Source organism: Fukomys damarensis, unplaced genomic scaffold (genome assembly GCF_012274545.1).
Source record: "Fukomys damarensis isolate Sample0158 unplaced genomic scaffold, DMR_v1.0_HiC HiC_scaffold_3, whole genome shotgun sequence".
Lineage (NCBI taxonomy): Eukaryota > Metazoa > Chordata > Mammalia > Rodentia > Bathyergidae > Fukomys > Fukomys damarensis.
The window spans coordinates 32627322-32639407 of record NW_022900915.1 but is presented as its reverse complement, the minus strand read 5'-3'; positions in this window follow the sequence as shown (position 1 = coordinate 32639407).

The window sequence follows — 12086 nt, the reverse complement described above, 5'->3', positions numbered from 1 at the left end:
ACAAAAAAAAAAAAAAAAAAAAAAAAAAGTTAGATTTAGCAACCTGCAGAGTGTCACAATTTTGCCAGACATGTGAGCCCGGAGTGGGAGGGCTGGAATCCCAGTTGCAGCTGGTAGAAGACAGAAACTAAGTGGACCTAGGGGACTGAATTATTTGTTGGAGGAGGGAGCTTGGCTCTGAGGAATAAAGGGAGAAAGCGGGAGTTTTGTGTGCAGGTTTTAAGAAGTGAACCAGTTGGACGTGGGAGAAAGTAGCCGACCTAGAGTAAAGGAAGTCTGAAATATGTAGGAGGGGCTGGCGTTGCCAGCGCAGGTGAAGGAATTAGCCAGAAGCCAGAGAAGGTCACTTCCTCTGCGATGAGAGGAAGACCGGCGCTGGTGGGTGCGGACGCAAATAGGTCAGAGCGTGGTCAGAGCGGACGTGTGGTGAGCAGTCGAGGATACTGTGCCTACGAGGACCATCTCAGTGGTCTGGGATGGACACGGACAGTGGGGCACTGGCTACGGGGAGGAGAGTTGACTGAGCTGCTTGGGGGACCGGTCGGCCACTCGTGAGCTTCAGAGGGGGTCGTTGAGTGTGTGTCAGTCCCCGCTGGGGTTGAAGGTGGTGTAACTGGAGGGGTTCCCTGTCTGTGGGGAAGGGAACGTCTGATGGACGAGAGCTGGAAGACAGGCTGGGAAGTGCGAGTCCAGAGGACTTAGGCAGTGATGGATTTAGCTGTAGGAGTGCTGAGTGTGTGCTTAGGGATCTGAGGCAATGGTTTGGGAGGAAACGGCCTTTCTTCCTCCTCCTTCTAACACTTTTAACCTGGAGAGAAAGGTGTGGTCTGGGGGTACACATGATTATTAGCAATAAGGCGATTTTTTAGTTAAATGCTCCGTAGGTGATGGAGTCCTGAAAGTTGTTGCTTCTTTTTTCCTGGGAGGAGGATGCAACTTTTAAAACCCCAATTAAAAAGAAATGATATATGTAGTTTGAACTTTTTGGACAGTGGGAACACAAAATAGATATTTAAAAACTGGTGAGACAATACCAGTTTGTTTGTTTGTTTGTTTGTTTGTTTTTTGAGTCAGGGTATTGCTATGTAGTATAGACTGGCCTTGAACTCACGGCAGTCTTCCTGCCTCAGCCTCAAGAGTGCTGGGATTACAGGCATGCGCCACTACGCCTGACTCATGCCAGTGTTTTACATGGGCATTGCAGTCATCTTGGGCTGTATTCTAAATTAACAAAGAAAAATTGCAAGACAATGTATATAGGTTATTCTACTTTTCCTCTTTTACTACATTGTGTGAATGGATTTAGGTCTGCTTGGTGAGAGAGTGCAAAATGGTTATAAGTAGCTGTTCATACTTGATTTATCATTCAGCTATTTTCTTCCTTTTGTGTGTATGTGGCATTCCAGGAGTCTCGTTTTGCATTCTGTGACATTAGATGGCAAGTGTGAAGGCTAAACAAAAGTATCTGTGGGATTTGATACTGGTTTAGACCAGCTATACTTCCTTACCAGCTATACTTTTCTTTGTGTTTTTTTCTGATAGAAATAAAGTGTTGAAATCAAACTGTTCCGAAATGTGTCTCTCAAGTGAAATACTTTAAAGATCCTGCGGGAGGTAGGCAAGGTGGCAGCAACCCGAAGTTAGAAAAAAATAGGATGGTTCTGGAACAAATGCTTTCTGCCAAGTACTGCCTTTTAAAGGAGCGCTTGCATCCTTTTCCCGGTTCCCCTCCTAGTGTACCTTGAACTGGTCTGGGCAGAGTATGGAGGAGAAATTAAGCCTTTTAGGGGAGCCCATCAGTGACTCCTGTGGGTGGTGCAGTTCATGTGTTGGCAGCCAGATTTTCTACCAGAAACTGACCACTCCTGTGCTATAAAAATGTCAGGAAGAGTGTGCCTAGCACCATTTTTCTTAGTCCAAAATAGAAAACACAAAAACGCCAACTGCAGAAGAATGGATAACTACATTACAATAAATTCTCAAAGTGGACTAATACAAGGGACGAGACACACAACAACCAAGTGAATCTTTGAAACAAAATTTCAAATTAAAAAAAAAATCCTAGAGAACTATATGTAGTACAATATCATTTTTATAGTATTTAAAAATAAGCAAAGGGCTAAAAAGCAGGAAGTTCAAGGTAATGCTTACCCCAAAGGTGGCAAGCAAGGGTGGAGAGCACCCAGGGGGAAGCACAGGGGAAGGATGTAAGTGGATATAAATGGTTACTGTCATGGTTTGGGCTAAATGGGTCATTCTTGGGTGTCTGTATATTATTATGATAACTAAAATAAAGTGAACTGGATGTTGATTAATGGAGATGATACACCAGAGACCAAAACGTTAAATGTGTCAAGTAACATCACATTACATGCAACGGATCTGACCATCACACAGGCCCTGCCTGCAAGACTTTTCACTCCTTTTTTTTTCTTTTTTGCTACTGGGGATTGAACTCGGGTCCTTGTGCTGGTGAGATAGGCAACAGAACCACTGAGCTAAATCCCCAGCCCAAGGCTTTTCACTTCTGAGCTATGGACAGATCTCTCCCACAGTTTCTATGTTCTAGTTCTAAAGAACCCAAGAATTTCAGGAAGTGGTAGGTGCCATGAAAACCCAACGTGTGCATGTTATTGGAGATTGACTCCAGGGCCTTTGCACTGAACTATATTCCCAGACCTTTTAAACTTTTTAAAAGAAAGTTATTATTATTTTGAGATAAGACCTCACTAAGTTGCCTAGGCAGGACCTGAACTTGTGATCTTCTTGCCTCACCCTCCCAAGTGCTGGAATTACAGGTGTGTGTCACTAGGACTGGTTGAACAATATCTCTTTGAGTGAATATGTAGGGATATCTCCAGGACAGGTGCCCAGGGATGGATTAATTGGATAAAAGAATATTTACATATGGATTTCTTTAGTTAATGCCAAATTACTCTTTAAAACAGAACTAATTTGCAGGGCCTTCTTTCTCAACATACTTGTCAACACTGGTGTTTATCAGTCTTTTGATTTAGTCAGCTAGCAAAAAATAGTACCCAAGTTTTGCCAATTTTTAGATGAGCTTTGGTGTGAGAGTCATTAGTTAATTGGCGACTCTTCGTGTACATATTTTTGTTTCATATTTGGCAAAAGAAATGGTTGCAATGGTATATGCCTAAAATTTCTTCTGGAAACAAGTGTGCCCTATGATTGAGACCATTCTCCCTAAAACGTACATGATGTTCTCTTGTGCCAGGCTGTGTGGGCTTTGGGCTTTCACAGTGGGCTGTTCTTCACGGGTACTCTCTTGGAGTGGTCTAGAGACTCAGAACAGAAAGGCTTGCCCTGGTCATACAGGTAGAAGATGATTCTGCCAGCATTTGAACCCTCAAAGCCCAACCTCCTATTACAAATGTTTATCTTTCCTTAAACCTAACAGAAGATCACATTCATTTAAGGATTTGGTGTTTTCTATTCCAGGGGTTCTCAGCCTTGGTTGCACGTATCAACACCTCTACCTATTTTCAGAGATTCTGATGTGATTGACCTAGGGGTACAGCTGAGTTATTAGGATTTTTAAAAGTTTCCTGGGGATTCTAGTGTTTAGCTGAGAAATGGTGGTGTAATTTAATAGTCTTTAGACTTCTTTAGAGACTTGCATTAGTATAATTCTATTCTGTGACCTTCTTTGGCCACCTTATCTTCTAAAAACGTTATGACTTTTACCCTTGAGTTTTTTTTGAGAATTTTGTCTCATGGCACATTTTTGCAATAATTGATGATACTCTGGTACGAGAGGAGGGGAAAGACTGTGTCACTCAATTCAAGGCATGAGTTGCTGAGCCAATTATTTCTCAGATCTTTGTTTTGTAATTTTTAAGATCGGCATGGTATAAACACTTTTCCTGGAGAGCGTATTAGCAGAATATTGTGTCACTTCTGACTTCTTACAAATCAATTTTCCTTTGTGACTGAGCATGAAATAGGACAGGACAAGGAGCTCAGAAATAAAATATATTGTCTGTAATAAATGAAATCTCATTCAAATGTTATTCCATTTTTCTAGGAATTATTACCCACTATTCTATAAAAGTAAAAGGCTGTGTACTTCACTCATGGTGAACTTGGTTGGTAATGACATTTCCCCCATGCATGATCAAGATGGCCTTTCCACCTCCCAAGCATCTTTAGAGAAATAGATATGGTAATTTTGGCATCTCAAAGGAGATGAGGACAGCTTTTACCTACTCCATTATTGCGGTTTATTCTTTATGTATGTTGACCTTTAATATATTTCTTGGCAGTGTGGACATCCTGTTGTGGGTATCAGTCCCAGGAAAGCCTTGTGGATCCTAGTAGAGACCTTCTGTTTCCTTTTCCTCACTGGACTTTATTGTTACTATTTTAATTTGCAGTGTTCTTTCAAGCCAGTTTACTATAATTCTGATTATGCGGTCCTGTTATCTTTCTGTGTATTCTTCCCCTCTCTCCTTCTGATACCCCTTTGTTCAGGTGTCATTTGCTATGGCCTAGTCCTGCGGTCAGTTTTGAAAAAACCATGTACAGGTCAAGGGGCCCAGTGTATTGGCATGGAAAAGCCCCATTTGGGAGACTTTGCTTTTAATTCTGTATCAGTCATTTCCTGTGGGATTTTGGCTCATTCTGTGTCATGATTTCCTTACTTTTAAAGTGATAGCAAAAATTCTTGTTGTGTCCAGTTAAAATGAGGAAGAAACAATATTGTTGCATGTGAAAGTACTTTACCATATAGAAAATGTGATGTATTTATTTTGAGTGCTTCTGTTTTCCTTCTAACATCTGTAGTTAGTAAAATAAACTCAAACCCATCTCGAAGCTGCACCACGGCATGTGAAGAGTATGTGAGATTGGGTGTGAATCAGGGCAAATAATTTCCCCTCAGCCTTGGTTTCTGCCTTTATAATGAGGATAATAGAAGCCACCTCAGTGGGTGGAAGGAATGAATACTAAAAAGAACATGAAAGTGCTGTGTGTGTACAGGATTTTAACGAGTACTTAAATTTTTTTGTTGTTGTTGGTATCGGGGATCAAACTCGGGCCCTTTGGCTTGCGCGTCAAGTGGTGGAACCACTGAGCGGAATGCCCAGACCTAGTTAATTTGTTGAAGAAATCCAAACTAAGTGTTTCTAGATGGTGGTATCCCTTTCAGAGAACATATTATATTTTAGCAGCGATCCAGAAAACTAGAACCTAAAGGAATGATGAATGCTAACATTGCACGGCTGTGTTAGGTTTGAGGCGAATGTTAAAGGACAGGTGTGTTTTAGTTGCCTCTTAGTTAAAATAGACCTCTTAGTTGGCTCTTCACTATGCTAAACTATAATGTTCCTTGTTAATGGCAGAAAACACCAAACACCAAACACATTTTTTTTTTCTCTTTATGGAGTTCACTGAAAAGTTAGTCAATAATATCTTGATATACTTTCAACAAGTTTTATGACATCATATAATGTAATGTATCTTTTACTTTTGTTGAACTTTAATTCAAATACATGATGCTACTTTTAAAATAACCCAAGTCATCTGAAACACATGTAATGTGATATCTGTGTTCTTTAAAAAAGCATTTTTTTCTCTTTTATTAATATTCTATAATGTTTTCTATGATCCTCAATAACTTGTTTCTTTTTAAAAAAGCATTTCTGGGTAGATATTCCTTTAAGCCTAGAGTTTAAAAATGGGTCTACCTCTGCCTATTCAGATATACCTAACAGTGAATGGTTGGTTTTTAAACTTTTCTGTAAAGTCACATGGTGCGGGTGTGGGGAAGCAAGTGAAAAACTAAACAAACTACGGTTATCCTACATTCTTTTCTTTCTGGGAGTTAGCTTTAGCTTTTTTCTAAGTATTTTACTACATCATACATTTCAGTAATAAACAGGTCTCCAACAAATACTTTGGATAGAAAAAGCAAATTTTAAGTTTTTTTCTCTTTGATAATAATGACTTTTAGGACATTTTAAATAAAAACTCCTTTCTTTGGCCATCAGAATGTTTGGGCTGAAAGACACTGAAGAAGGACTATTTAGCCCAATTCCTGTATTTATTCCCCAGTGTGGGATCTGGCTCTATGGATATGTTAGTCACTTTTCTCTCATTGCTGAGACAAACACCTGACACCCAAAGTTAGAGGGAAAGGGGTTTATTTGGCTTACAGTTTGTAGAGGTTTCAGTCCATAATCAGCTGGCTCCAAGGCAGGGGTGGCAAACAGGCCTCACAGAGGAGAAATAACATGGTGTGCACAAGGCAGCAACAGCAACAAGAGAGAGTTAACAGCTCCCTGCCCCTTTATCTTGTTCAGACTACTTAGGACAAGTAGCACTCACACCTTAATCCTGGGCTCTTGAGCCTAGCATTGCAGCATGAACCAATTCCAGCGCCACACCCTCTAGATCAAGCCTATGACCACATGAGGCTTTGGGGGGCCATCTAGAGCCAAACCATAACAATGGAGGTGATGATTAACTTCACATAGGTCCCTTTACTGGGAGCTCTTGAGAAAGAGTAAGGATCGATGTATCTAGAGATGAGACTAGAAACACCTGGTGTGCTAATTGGCCTTATGACATTTCACCGTTCAGATGCCACTTCCCTAGGCTTCTGTTTTCTTGGCAAAGTGGAATCATAGAAGAAGAATTTCTGCCCCACTGCTGAGCTTGGGAGAATTTTATGTATATTATTATAGATGTTTAAGGGAGGGGTAAAAGAAAAGACAGGTTCCATTTTCAAATGTATCCTATCCTGGCCTGGAATGGTCTTAATTCTTAACTTCTAGCCTGAGAAAAATGATTCTAAAGTAAGTGTGTGTGTGTGTGTTTGTGTGTGTGTGTGTGCATGCACAGACTTGGTACAGTCTCTACCAGGTGAGGATCAACCATCCCTAACCCCAGGAAGTGTCCAGCTGTGAACTGGACACATTTCGGTGGATGTCACAACTTGTTCCTTTGTTGACATGTCTGTTTGGAAGTTTTTCATGGTACTGAGTTAAAATCTGCTCTCTGTGCTTTCTGCCCTCAAACCCTATTCCTTTTCGTGGAGAGACCCTATCCCAATATATTCAATCCATTTCTTTCCCACGAAGTCTGTCCTCTCTGGAATTAGCTACCTAGTGCCACCAGGCTTTCCTTAGAAGGCATTACTTTCATATGTCTGGTTGCTGTTCTCAGGACTCAGTCTGATTTAAAAATTTAAAAATCTTTAACATGTGAAGCTCATAAATGATTCTTTCTCCAGATGTGGCTGTCCACTGTAGGGCCCATGGCAGGAGCACAGTGTTCTGCTAGTGACACTGTATTTCTATTAATAGTGACTAAGAGTGTGTTTGCTTTCTAGGTTGTTGCCTTATATTCTTGACAAATATTAATCTTGGAAACATCTGACCCTCCTGATATTTTCTGCATGAAATGTCATATTAGGTCTCCCCTAGTCTATGTTTATGCAATTAAATATTTTGAGCCGGGGATTTAGCTCAGTGGCTCTGCTACCTGTCTCACAAGCGCAAAGATCCAAGTTCAATCCCTAGTACCCAAAAAGAAAGAAAACAAACTGATGTTTTAAACCGGGTGTGGTGGTGCATGCCTGTAGTCCCAGCACTCAGAAGGCTGAGGCAGGAAGGATTACTGTGAATTTGAGACTAGCCTGGGCTACACAGTGAGTTCCAGGTAAGTCTCAACTACACAGTGAGACCCTGTCTCAAAACAAACAAACAAACAAACATTTTTTGAGCTTATATTATCTACATTAGATGTTATATTTGGTTTCACTGTGGCAAAAGTATTTAAATTCTAGCCCCTGTCCTTGATTGAAATCATTTATTTACTTCTCGAGTAGTAAAATAGTCTTAAGCATTTTGAATAGTGCGCTCCTTTATTTTTCTTAGAATAGTAACAAAAACAAAAGCATTGTCTCCTGACCTTATTCTGGTGTGTGTGTGTGTGTGTGTGTGTGTGTGTGCATGTGCGTGTGTGTTTACATGATGTAGTTGTTCCTATCGTGCACTATTATTAGAATTCTCCTTCAGAACCAGGGCTCCAGTCCCCTTAATAAGTGGAAATATTGAAGATAGAGGCCCTTAGTTGAGACTCTTTGTCTCTGGAAACTGCCTTCAGACAAACCATTGTCTTACACAAGATACAACACATCCAAGAGGCAGCCTAAATATTCAAGCAAAGGAATGAAGCTCATTCCCATTCCTTTGAGGAAGGACTATCCAGATGTGCTGGTGTTGCAACTCAGTCTTTTTTCTTTTTAACTGCATTGAATTATTTAATCTTTCCCACTAGATCTGCTTCATTCATTCCCCTTTAGGAGTGGATCTTAAGGGTTCTCCTCAGACAGCTTTTTGTTTCAAATCTGTTCAGAATCTGTTTTTGGTAAATTTTATCAAAGAGATTTGCTACTAACAATGCTCTAAGAAAGCTGATTTCAAAATGGGATTTTTGACCTGGGCACTGGGGTTAACTAGCAAAGATGTGCAATCCCCACCTATCAAGTGCTAGCTATCAGATTGTTTCTACTTTCCCTACTACTGTACTGAACTGGAAGGGGGAACCCAGGGAGCAGAATGAATTGGCTGATATAATATTTCAGACTCTTGAGAGACAAAGGACTATGAGAAACTCAAAGTATAAAGAGTAAAAGTAAAAGTCTGATAATAGTGTTACAGGTTTTGGGGTGCTGGCGTTTCCTTCTGGAGGTGGTTTCTAGGTTCTTTCTGTCTGGAGAAAAGAATTGGTCAGGACAAGTGCGAACAGTAGCAAAGCTTTATTAGAAGTAGGAAAAGCAACAGGCTCTGCAGAGTGAGTTTGGGCTGAGTAAAAGTAGGAAAAAGAAGTGCAACCTACCTCCTGAGAGTGGGCCACCAGCCAAGAGAGAGCAAGTGGCAAAAACTCAATGTGGACATCCTTTTGAGTCACCCACTCCGCGGGCTGACATCAGGTCTAGGCCATCCTATCCAAAGTGTGCTCCAGTTCTCATAAGAAATCCACATGCGGGGCTTTAGCCACACCCTGTCCTCCTGTCCCAATAGAAAGTAGGGAGATAGATCTTTCTCAAAGGAGAAGGGCATTGAGAGACGGGGGTAGGGAGTGTTGTTTATTTATATGTATTTGTTGTGTATGTGTACCAGCTCCACACAAGGAATGTAAGCATTGTATACTGCAAAACTGTGCAAGAAGAGAAAAGAAAAGAAAAAGGGAAAGAGATGAAGGGGTGGTGAGGGGAGAGGAAGGAAAGGGCAAATGGATGAAAATAAGGAATTAAGATGTGCTGTAAGGTCTGGGGATTTAGCGCCGTGGTTCTGCCACCTGCCTCACAAGCACAAGGACCCAAGTTTGAGCCCTGGTACAAAAAAAAAAAGATGCATTGTATACATGTACCAATTCCCCACAAGGAATGAAGACATCATGTATTATAAACATGTGCTGATGTTAAGAAAGAAAAAAGAAAGAGCTAATTATAAAGACATTGGATTTGAGGGCTGTTCCTGAGTCACTAATGCATAGGAGAAAGACAAAAAAGTCTGAAGTGGGAAAGGTAGGCACGTCTCCTTAACAACAATTAAAGAGGCTTTTATCTCTGATAACTTGAAGGCAAATATGCCAAAAACCATATCCAGGGATTAATTTTATGGATGACAAATCTCCAGGGAATGTTAAATTTTCAGCCTCAGTAAATTTGCTATGTTGCTTAGGAAAAGAGTAAGACTAAAACATGAAGTGAAGTCATCTGGATGTGAATGTTCTGGGCTTGCAGAAGTGGCACGCACCTGTATGTAATCCCAGCACTTAGAGGCTGGGGCAGGAGTGTCACCAAAAGTTTGAGGGCAGCCCAGGCCACATAATGCATTCAAAGCCAGCCTGAACCACATAGCGAGACTGCCTTGAAAAATCATACTTGCCCGCTTCACGTTCTGCTTCTATCTCCTGGCTACCAGACCGATAGTGAACATCAAGTTAAACATAATTAGCTAGGGAAGTGTGAGCTTGCTAGGCAAGGAAAGGAAATAAATCCTAGAACTATAGAACCCAGCAGGACAGATAACCAGGAAACTAACTGTAGACAAAATCAGAAAACAAAAACATCAATTGAAAAACTGAGTTTCAGACCTGAGCTGGTTTTCAGACTTAGAAATCATTCATTGAAGCAAAGGCTGGGTCCTCAGGAAGAAGTGCCCTGCAGTAGCACAGTAAATGTACACGGTAATATTTCTTTAACTTCCTCTCCAAAGGACCGCAGGCCACTTAACCGTATACTTGGAAAAGGGGAATGCTCAAACATTTTGAGGGCAGTTATGTACAGAGTCCAAGTGGACTTCGATACCTAGAGACCTACAGTCTCCTGTGGGGGTGGTGGAAGGGGAAGAGGTGTACGAAGGCCGGAAGTGGATGGGATACTGGCTCAGCACTCTCCGTGGGTCCAGTGGATTCTTAGATCTATTCTGTGATCACTCTATGGGACTGTGATTATATCATTGCAGTGGACGCGTAAGTGGTTGGAACAATACCACTCAAGAATAGGAGTTATAGTGAGGAGGGTCAGGTGGAAGCCTCAGAAAAACCCCTCAACTCTAGTCGAGAGAGTAAGTCAAAACGATTTTCTATCCCAGAGGCAAAGTATCAAGATTAGTGCCACTTTATCAACGACCTGGAGGGTACAGGTAGTCCCCATCTGCATTTCTTTCACCAGTGTACTCTGGCCTATTCTGTGTTTCAAAAACCACACAGATACTGGTGGACTAGAATGAACTACCTGCAAACTCCACCAAGTAATATCCTAATTTCAGCTGCTGTGCCAGATGTGGTGTCTTTGCTATGGCACATTTGTACAGCCTCGGGCACATGCTGTCCGAGCATTAATTTGATGTTTGTGCTCTTGTCTATTCCAAACAGGAAGCAGAAGCAGAAATAGTTTGCATTCACTTCAGTGACACTAGTCCTAAGGTTTGTTGTTGTTGTTGTTGTTGTTGTTGCTACCAGGGATCAAAACTAGTCCCAAGGTTTTAAAAACCCTCCATTTCTGACATAATATAGTTTAAAGGGACATGCCCCATGGGACTTTCTGTAGGATAGCACTGTCATCTCTATGTCAATAATGCCATGCTAATTGGACTGGATGAACAAGAAATAAAATGTATATGGTCAGTGCTGATAAAAATCCACACTATAGATGGTGGGAGAAAAATTTAGTTAATAAAATTAATGGAGAAAGAAGATAAAAAAGATGCTCTGTTAGTTCCAAACTAGATGCATCATTAAAACAGATTTAAATGTCACTGGCAAATCAGTGCTTTGAACACTGAGAAGTTAGTGTAACTTGATGACAGTCAGCCTGAACAATAGGGCTCTGTCTGAGAGCCAGCTTGCCTACCATTTGCTGTATGCTTTTACTTATGATTTGATTTTTTCCTGTTGACTCTGTACTATTCTATTTGTTCCTAGTGCTCGCAGTTTAATAACTTCTCTAACCAGTTACTTCTGTTTCTATTTTCCCGTATCTGTACTTCACATCTTTTCCTTCCTATTTCAAAGCCCTGTCTTTACCTAGTGTTAAGCCAGCCTGGGTGCAAATTCTTAGCTCTCTTCTTCTTGGAAGAGAGTAGTAAGTAGAGTAGCTCTCTTCTTCTTCTCTTATCTACTTTTCCTTCAACAGCTAGAACACTTTAGCACAGACTGATTTCCCTTTTCCTGCTGTACTTACTGCCTGTGACTTTCAATATGGCACTTAACCATATAATTTCTGACCTTATTTCTTCACTTGATCTTAGCCAAAAGGCCGAGAAGCGATCTGACCTTATTTCTTAAGTGGTTCATGTTTACTTCCTTATTTCTCCACTTTTCTCACAGTCATCACCTTCATTTGGTGCCCACTTGAGGGGATAATACAGTGCTTTGTGCATATTAGGTAATAAGAATGTATCTGTGGGATAAACAAATTATATACTCAAGCTTCTTGTAATACCTGAAATATCAAGTACTCCATCTTTTGTTTAAAGGAAATGCCACGTAAAAATTTAGAATATTATCTTGAATCCCAAGTAATCTTGTTCTTAAGGCTATGTTTTTGT